The sequence below is a fragment of the Rhinoraja longicauda genome, chromosome 43 (genome assembly GCF_053455715.1).
Source record: "Rhinoraja longicauda isolate Sanriku21f chromosome 43, sRhiLon1.1, whole genome shotgun sequence".
Lineage (NCBI taxonomy): Eukaryota > Metazoa > Chordata > Chondrichthyes > Rajiformes > Arhynchobatidae > Rhinoraja > Rhinoraja longicauda.
In genome coordinates this window covers 1,127,577-1,137,136 of record NC_135995.1, presented here as the reverse complement: position 1 = coordinate 1,137,136, position 9,560 = coordinate 1,127,577, and positions in this window count along the sequence as shown.

The following is a 9,560-nucleotide window of genomic DNA, read 5'->3' as shown; positions in this document are numbered from 1 at the left end:
ACCCCTTATTCTTAAACTGTGGCCCCTTGTTCTGGACTCCCCCAACATTGGGAACATGTTTCCTGCCTCTAATGTGTCCAATCCCCTAATTATCTTATATGTTTCAATAAGATCCCCCCTCATCCTTCTAAATTCCAGTGTATACAAGCCCAATCGCTCCAGCCTTTTAACATACGACAGTCCCGCCATTCCGGGAATTAACCTAGTGAACCTACGCTGCACGCCCTCCATAGCAAGAATATCCTTCCTCAAATTTGGAGACCAAAACTGCACACAGTACTCCAGGTGCGGTCTCACCAGGGCCCGGTACAACTGTAGAAGGACCTCTTTGCTCCTATACTCAACTCCTCTTGTTACGAAGGCCAACATTCCATTGGCTTTCTTCACTGCCTGCTGTACCTGCATGCTTCCTTTCATTGACTGATGCACTAGGACACCCAGATCTCGTTGAACTCCCCTTCCTCCTAACTTGACACCATTCAGATAATAATCTGCCTTTCTATTCTTACTTCCAAAGTGAATAACCTCACACTTATCTACATTAAACTGCATCTGCCATGTATCCGCCCACTCACACAACCTGTCCAAGTCACCCTGCAGCCTTATTGCATCTTCCTCACAATTCACACTACCCCCCAGCTTAGTATCATCTGCAAATTTGCTAATGGTACTTTTAATCCCTTCGTCTAAGTCATTAATGTATATCGTAAATAGCTGGGGTCCCAGCACCGAACCTTGCGGTACCCCACTGGTCACTGCCTGCCATTCCGAAAGGGACCCATTTATCCCCACTCTTTGCTTTCTGTCTGTCAACCAATTTTCTATCCATGTCAGTACCCTACCCCCAATACCATGTGCCCTAATTTTGCCCACTAATCTCCTATGTGGGACCTTGTCGAAGGTTTTCTGAAAGTCGAGGTACACCACATCCACTGACTCTCCCCTGTCAATTTTCCTAGTTACATCCTCAAAAAATTCCAGTAGATTTGTCAAGCATGATTTCCCCTTCGTAAATCCATGCTGACTCGGAATGATCCCGTTACTGCTATCCAAATGCTCAGCAATTTCGTCTTTTATAATTGACTCCAGCATCTTCCCCACCACTGATGTCAGGCTAACTGGTCTATAATTACCCGTTTCTCTCTCCCTCCTTTCTTAAAAAGTGGGATAACATTTGCTATCCTCCAATCCACAGGAACTGATCCTGAATCTATAGAACATTGAAAAATGATCTCCAATGCTTCCACTATTTCTAGAGCCACCTCCTTAAGTACCCTGGGATGCAGACCATCAGGCCCTGGGGATTTATCAGCCTTCAGTCCCATCAGTCTACCCAAAACCATTTCCTGCCTAATGTGGATTTCCTTCAGTTCCTCCATCACCCTAGGTTCTCCGGCCCCTAGAACATTTGGGAGATTGTGTGTATCTTCCTCAGTGAAGACAGATCCAAAGTAACGGTTTAACTCGTCTGCCATTTCTTTGTTCCCCATAATAAATTCCCCTGCTTCTGTCTTCAAGGGACCCACATTTGCCTTGACTATTTTTTTCCTCTTCACGTACCTAAAAAAACTTTTGCTATCCTCCTTTATATTATTGGCTAGTTTACCCTCGTACCTCATCTTTTCTCCCCGTATTGCCTTTTTAGTTAACTTTTGTTGCTCTTTAAAAGAGTCCCAATCCTCTGTCTTCCCACTCTTCTTTGCTATGTTATACTTCCTCTCCTTAATTTTTATGCTGTCCCTGACTTCCCTTGTCAGCCACAGGTGTCTCTTACTCCCCTTAGAGTCTTTCCACCTCTTTGGAATAAATTGATCCTGCAACCTCTGCATTATTCCCAGGAATACCTGCCATTGCTGTTCTACCGTCTTCCCTGCTAGGGCCTTCTTCCAGTCAATTTTGGCCAGCTCCCGCCTCATGCCTCTGTAATCCCCTTTGCTATACTGTAATACCGACACTTCCGATTTTCCCTTCTGCCTTTCCATTTGCAGAGTAAAACTTATCATGTTGTGATCACTGCCTCCTAATGGCTCTTTTACCTCTAGTCCCCTTATCAGATCAGGATCATTACACAACACTAAATCCAGAATTGCCTTCTCCCTGGTAGGCTCCAGTACAAGCTGTTCTAAGAATCCATCTCGAAGGCACTCTACAAACTCTCTTTCCTGGGGTCCATTTCCAACCTGATTTTCCCAGTCTACCTGCATGTTGAAATCTCCCATAACCACCGTAGCACTACATTTTTGACACGCCAATTTTATCTCCTGATTCAACTTGCACCCTATGTCGAGGCTACTGTTTGGGGCCTATAGATAACTCCCATTAGGGTCTTTTTACCCTTACAATTTCTCATTTCTATCCATACTGATTCAACATCTCCTGATTCTATGTCACCCCTTGCAAGGGAATGAATATCATTCCTTACCATCAGAGCAACCCCACCCCCTCTGCCCACCTGTCTGTTTTTTCTATACGTTGTGTACCCCTGAATATTCAGTTCCCAGCCCTGGTCCTCTTGTAGCCATGTCTCAGTGATCCCTACAACATCATACTTGCCCATGACTAACTCAGCCTCAAGCTCATCCACTTTATTTTTTATACTACGCGCATTTAAGTACAACACTTTAACTTCTGTATTTACCTCCCCTCTCACATCGGTCACAATTGGCCCTGCCCTTAATTTCTTTTCCCCTCTAGAACTTCTGTTCCCTTTCTTCCGAGAGTCTTTTGCAATATCTCCTGTATTCCCTTTTACCTCATCTTCATATTCACAATTTGTTAACCCCTCCCCCCCTCTACTTAGTTTAAAGCCACAGGTGTCACACTAGCAAACCTGCCTGCCAGAATGTTTGTTCCCCTGCTGTTAAGATGTAACCCGTCCCTTTTGTACAAGTCACCCCTAGCCCAGAACAGATCCCAGTGGTCCAGAAATCTAAATCCCTGCTCTCTGCACCAGTCCCTCAGCCATAAATTCATACGCTCTATCTCTCTGTTCCTGGCCTCACCAGCAAGAGGTACCGGTAGCAGTCCAGAGATAACGTCCTACTTCTCAGTGTTTTTCCCAACTCTCTAAACTCCCGCTGTAGCACCTCCTTCCTCTTCCGCCCGACGTCATTCGTGCCCACGTGCACAATGACTTCAGGTTGATCGCCTTCCCTCACTAGGATTTTCTGAAGCCGGTCTGTGATGTGTTGAACCCTGGCACCAGGGAGGCAACAGACCATCCTCAAGTCCCTCCTGCTGCCACAAAATCTTCTGTCCATCCCTCGGACTATGGAGTCACCGACCACTACGGCTCTTCCAGACTTCGGTCTCCAGTCGAGTATCCTTGCCAACAGGTCCGCCACTCGGACTGGAAACGTCTTCTGCCCCGACAGTTCCCAAGAGGGTATACCTATTTGCAATAGGCACAGCCACTGGGGTCTCCTGTAGTCCTCGTCCACTCCCCCCTGAAACAGTCTCCCACCTTCGCTCGACCTGGACCCTTGGCGTGACAGCCTCACAATAGGTCCTGTCGAGGAAACTCTCGCATTCCCGGATGGCCCTGAGGTCATCCAACTTCCTCTCCAACTCCACCACACGTCCCTTCAGGAACGGGGTACTGATTGAGAGTGATCAGCCATGATCGCATTGAATGGCGGTGCTGGCTCGAAGGGCTGAATGGCCTACTCCTGCACCTATTGTCTATTGTCATTCTCTTGACCCGTGTCTGTCTAAGATGCCTTGTTTTGGGAGGAGCACAGCTGAGTAAGGCAGGAGAGGGAGTGGGGGCTGGTGCACAGTGAGCAGAGATGGTGAATCAGAGGACATGAGTGTGAGAGAGGCATCATCTGCAGGATAATTTCCTCCCACACCAGCAGTAAGCTAATGTTGGCCCTCTGTGTACTGGAATATAATATAGAGAATGGATTGGATAATAAACATCCAGAGAAAAGATACATCCCTCCCCAGGAACGCACACTATTAATGTTGGACACTGAGCTATGAGAATGTTGTAAAGTATGCAATGTTAGGAACAATGATGTTAATTTTGACAGGAACAGAATTGCCTGATTGCAACAAGCAGGGATGGGCACATGGCATGGCTGTGATTTTGGCCTGAACTGGACATTCCTGTGTTGTAAATTCTAAATAATTCCAGCTTTCGGTTCCATTGACGATCCGATGGACTCAATCCTTCAATCATTTTTACCCATTCCTGATATCATGTTTGTGAGATGCCAGTTGCAAAGCAAGAATAGAGGATTCTTCACTTCTGACAACAAAAAAACGCCAGTCGTTGCACATTGGGCAATATTAACAACAGAAAAGGACGAGATTAAGTAAGAGGCTTTCTCGGAAGACAGACAGAGACATTCTGTGGTACCTTGAGGGGTCAGTGACAACATCTTCTGATTTTCAGTTCCCTCTCTGGTCTTACTCCTCCTTATCTCTGCAATCCATTCTGTGCAGCATCTGATATATCTTAGCTACTCATCTGCACATTTAATGTTTTCATAGCTGGCATAGAGTTGAACAGCATGGAAACATGCACTTTGGCCCAACACGTCAGTGGTTTACCTATATCCCTGAGCAGGTGTTCCTCGAAGTGTTGGAGCAACACAACCGGGCAGATAGCATCTGTAGAGGGAATGGACATATGGTGGTCTGAGTCTGAAGAGGGGCCTGACATGAAACATCGCCTGTCCATTCCCTCCACAATGCTGCTTGACCTGCTGAGCTCTTCCAGCACTTGGAGTTTTGGTCAGAATTGCAGAATATGCAGTTTGTTGTGTCTCTCTCTACATCTTTATTGTCCAAGTAGCTCTTCAAATTTCTTTAATACATGATAATAGTACATGCCTCAACCACTTCCTCTGGCTGCTCATTCCATATACTCACTACGCTCTGAAAAATGTGTCACTCCTTAAACCTATGACTTTTATCCGGAGAAAGAGATTGTGACTATACAGCTTACTAGCATTCCTCAATTTTATAAACCTCCATAAAGACACTGCTCAGGTTTTATCCTTGCTCTAGGGAAAATAGACAGCTTATCCATTCTCTCCCTTTAAACTCAAAAGTCCCAACAACATTTTCTACTCTTGGCAGTTTTGCAGCTGCCAAGGCCCCATGTGGTGTCTGCTCATCATAGTTCTCGAGCACTGACACCAATGTGCTAAACAAATGATTTTGTGGATGTTCCTTTTCCAGTCCTCTCTGTTACTGTCGTCCCACCGCACAGCTGAGTGTCCAGAGCTGCCACGTTACATGAGGTTGACGTGGAATGTAAAACATGTCATGGAGCTGCTGGGCAGAAGGACCTGTTTCTATGCAGAGACATAAATAATTCATCTTCCCTTCTGTGGCCATTGCAGGTCAAACGGAAACGCATGTCCTGGTCAATTCTGCCCTCTTCAACCATCCTGGCAAAATGAGAGCAAGATTCGGGAACTACAATTACTGGAATCTTGAGCAAAATGCTGGAGTAATACAACAGTTCAGGCAGAGTTTGCTGAAGGAATGGAAAGCCATTTTGGGTTGGTCAGACTGAAGAAAGTGCGAACAAACAACTTTCAATATCAGGAGCGCAGGTAACATTGGTGAATGGAAGGATGCAAACTGAGCAAAATTCGACATAAAGAATCAAGGGGGCAATTGGTGAAATGAGGACTGGAATATGAGGGAACAGGAGAGAGTGACAAGTGGTTGTACAGAATGAGAATCAGTATCCTTGGAAGCTTGAGTGAATAACTGATGATCCCTGTTTTCCAGTATGTGTTATGTCTTGTTCCACTATTTCCTCTGTGTTGAGCTCAGTCACGATGTTCTCATGCTAATTTTCAAACCGTTTAGTGGTCCCATCTGTCTCCCTCGTTGCAGTACTCTCCATAATTTTTAATGGTCCAAGATATATGGCTGCCTCCAATTCAGATCTTTAGATAAACTGATGTAATTTTTCGTGAATGAGGAATGATTGTGTGGATGTTCCTTGTCCAGTCCCCTCTGTTCAATGCAGTCCCAGGACACAGCTGAGTGCACAGTGCTTCCACATTGCAGGATGTTGGTGTGCAGTATAAAACAAGTCAATGTTGTTGGGCTGAATGGCCTGTTCCTCTGCAGTAACTTCCATCCAAAACACCCTTGTTTTTGCAACCACAACATTACTAATGGGTTAACTTTCCTGCTCTGTCATCCCTGTTTTTACCAGGAAATCCATAGACTGAGAACAAGGGACCTTTTAAAACAAGGAATAAGGTAACCATTGATGAAAGGGCTCAGATGCAAATTGAGCGACAAGAAAACAAGAATTTATGGAAAAGGAGAGTGGCTGAGGATAGGAGGAGGGAATGGACAGATAGAGGCAGTTTTCATAGGAGTTTGAGTGGAAGGGCTTAAATACTTGTTTCTGTGTACCAAATTCAAATCTGCCATCACAACATTTCCAATGGAAGCACTGGAGATTAATTTGCCACCATTCCAAAAATTCTGTTTGTAACAAGAAACATCTAGACGGAAAACAAAGTACTTTTCATATCGGGCACAGGTAACATTTTGTGAAAGGCCACAGCTCGTTCCATATACCTACCACCCTTTGCATTTAAAAAAAAAAGTTGCCCCTCACGTTCCTTTCTATTCAATCTTACCCCCCTCACCTTCAATCCATGGCCTCTGGTTTTGATTCCCCTACTCTGGGGAAAAGACTGTGCATTTATACTATGTATTCCTCTATAATATCACCCCTCATCTTCCTGCACTCCCGAGTTATAAAGTTCTGGCCTGCTCGACCAAGGAGTGAATTTCCTGTGTCCTTTTCTGCTGTTCCACCACTGCATTATTTATCATTGAATTAGAATCCTCCATCAATGACTGCCAAGATCACTCAGTGTCTTCTCACAGGAACACAGCAAAACAGGAACAAAAGTAGATTGCCTGCCCTGTGTCAATGCAATCATAACTGATCTGCCCCAGACTTCAACTGATAGAGTCAAAGTGTCATACAGCACGGATACAGGGCATTCAGTTCACCTTGTCCATACTGATCATTAAGTATCAATTTATATCATTCCCAGATATCAACATATGATCTGTCACCTTCTAGGCCTTGGTGATTCAAGTGCTCATCTAGATAGTTCTGAAATGTTGTGATAGCCTCTGCCATCACCATCCTCCATACAGTGTTAAACTCCTGGGCCCTGTCATTTGCAGTGTTACACTCCTGGGTCCTTTCATTTACAGTGTGAAGAAGGCATATGGCGTTGTTGCCTTCATTGGACAGGACATTGAGTGAAGGGTTAGGACATCACCTTGCATCTGGATAGAACATTAGTGAGACTACGTGAGTATCATGTGCATTTCTGGTCACCATGCTATTGAATGCAAAGAATGTGATTGAGATAGAGAGGCTGCAGAAGGATGTTGCCGGGACAGGAGTGCTCAAGATGTGAGGAGAGCTTGGATGCGTGGGGGCTGTTTCTTTTTTGGAGTGAAGGAGGCTGTGAGGTGACCTTGCCGAGGTTTATTAAATTACGAGGGGCATAGATAAGATTGATGCTTGCATTCATTTTACCAAGGCAGAGGTTGGAGGCCTCTATAAGCTGACTAAAGCTGGAGGCCATGGGTTTAATGTCTGGCTGGATTATGGGCTATTACCTACAGTACAGAACTTTATTGTCATTCGGTACAGATACTGAACAAAATTACATTTCCAGCAGTCACAGAACACAACAAAAAAGAAAAGAACACAGGACACACGACCCCAACACAAACATCCATCACAGTGACTCCAAACACCCCCTCACTGTGATGGAAGGCAACAAAACTTCCACTCTCTTCCCCCCGCACCCACGGACAGGCAGCTCGACCCCTACCGAGGCGACCGACACACACAGCCCCCGCAAGGGGATGGAAGGTCCCGCGGCCGAGCCGGGCACTGAAACGTCCCGCGGCCGAGCCGCGCCGGCGATGTTAAGTCCAGCGGCCGAGCCGCACCGGGCACTGTTAGGTCCCGTGGCCGAGCCGCGCCGGCGATGTTAAGTCGAGCGGCCGAGCCGCGCCGGGCGATGGAAGGCCCCGCGGGCGATGGAAGGCCCCGCGGCCAAGCTGCGCCCCGGGGAAGAGACCTAAAAAAAGATAGGTTTCCCCCACCCCACCCGCCCCCCCCCCCACCACACCCCCCCCCCCCCCGCACACACACACAGCCAAAAACAGAAATATAAACCATCCCAACACCGACACACAAACAAAAAAAAGGAAAAAAGACAAACAGACTGCCAGCGAGCCGCAGCCGTTAGGCACAGCCACATGTGACTACAAGCAGAGGATAGCTGATGGAAGTATATAAAGTTACGAGAGGTATAGAGAGACTAGTCAGTTAGACCTTCTTTCCCAATGTGAAATTGTCAAACACTTGAGGGAATAGATTTAAGGTGAGAGAGACAAAGTTTAAAGTAGATGTGTAGTTTAGTTTTTTTTACACAGGGTGATGGGTGCCTGGAACATCCTGCCATGGGTGGTGAGGAAACAGATACAATAGTGGCATCGGAGAGGTTTACAGATAGGCTCGTGGACCTGCAGGGAATGGAGGGATATTGATCATATGTCGTCATGCAGCAGGGAAAAAACCCTTCGGCCCAATTCATTATTGTCGGCTCAGATCCCCTAGTTTAGGTAGTCCCATTGGCCCATTTCCTTCTAAACCTTTCCATGTACCTGTCCAAGTATCTTTTTAATGCCGTTATAGTCCTGCATCAACTACATCCACTGGCAGCATGTTCCATTTACCCACCATCCTCTGAGTGAAAAAATTACTTCCAGGTTCCTGTTAATTTTTTCCCCTCTTACCTTAAACCTATGTCCACTGGTTCTTGATTCCCCAACACTTGGGAAAAGACCATGCACGTTTACCCTACTTATTTCCCTCATGATTTTATATACCTCTATAACATCTTTTGCAAGGAGATATGATTAATTTTATCGTGCTGCATTCGGCATAGAGATTGTGGGCCATAGGGTTGTTTCTGTGATGTGCTATTCAATGTCCTAATGTGAGCAGGGAAAGATTTAAATAGGACGTGTGAGACAGTTTTATTCACACAGAGGGTGATGGATGTATGGAATGAATTGCCAGAAGTGGTAAAGGCAGGAACAATTATGACATTTAAAAGCCTTATGGACAGGTTCATGGTTCGAAAAGGATTAGAGGGATAATTATGGTCAGGCAGAGGCAAACGGGAGTTGGGCCAAAGAGCCTGTTTGCAGGCCGTAGTTGTGCTTCAGCTGCCAATGTCCTGTTTACTGTCTGTTCTGGGTCCGGAGCACAGACACCAATATCTGATGCGACATGTTTTAGTACAACAGGAATGATCCTGCCAGTTTCCTTTTGTAGCCCCATCTGTTCACTGTAGATCCACCACACAGCTCAACGCTGCCACGTGGGATGATGCTGGAGTGGAGAATAAATCTGATAAAATTCTCTCCAATTTCCTTTCTGTTCCAGTTCCCATATACACAGCTCAGTGTCACATACTGACCCAGTACGAACGTGGCTGGGATTTATTCTGTGGCTGCACCCTCTCTAGCTC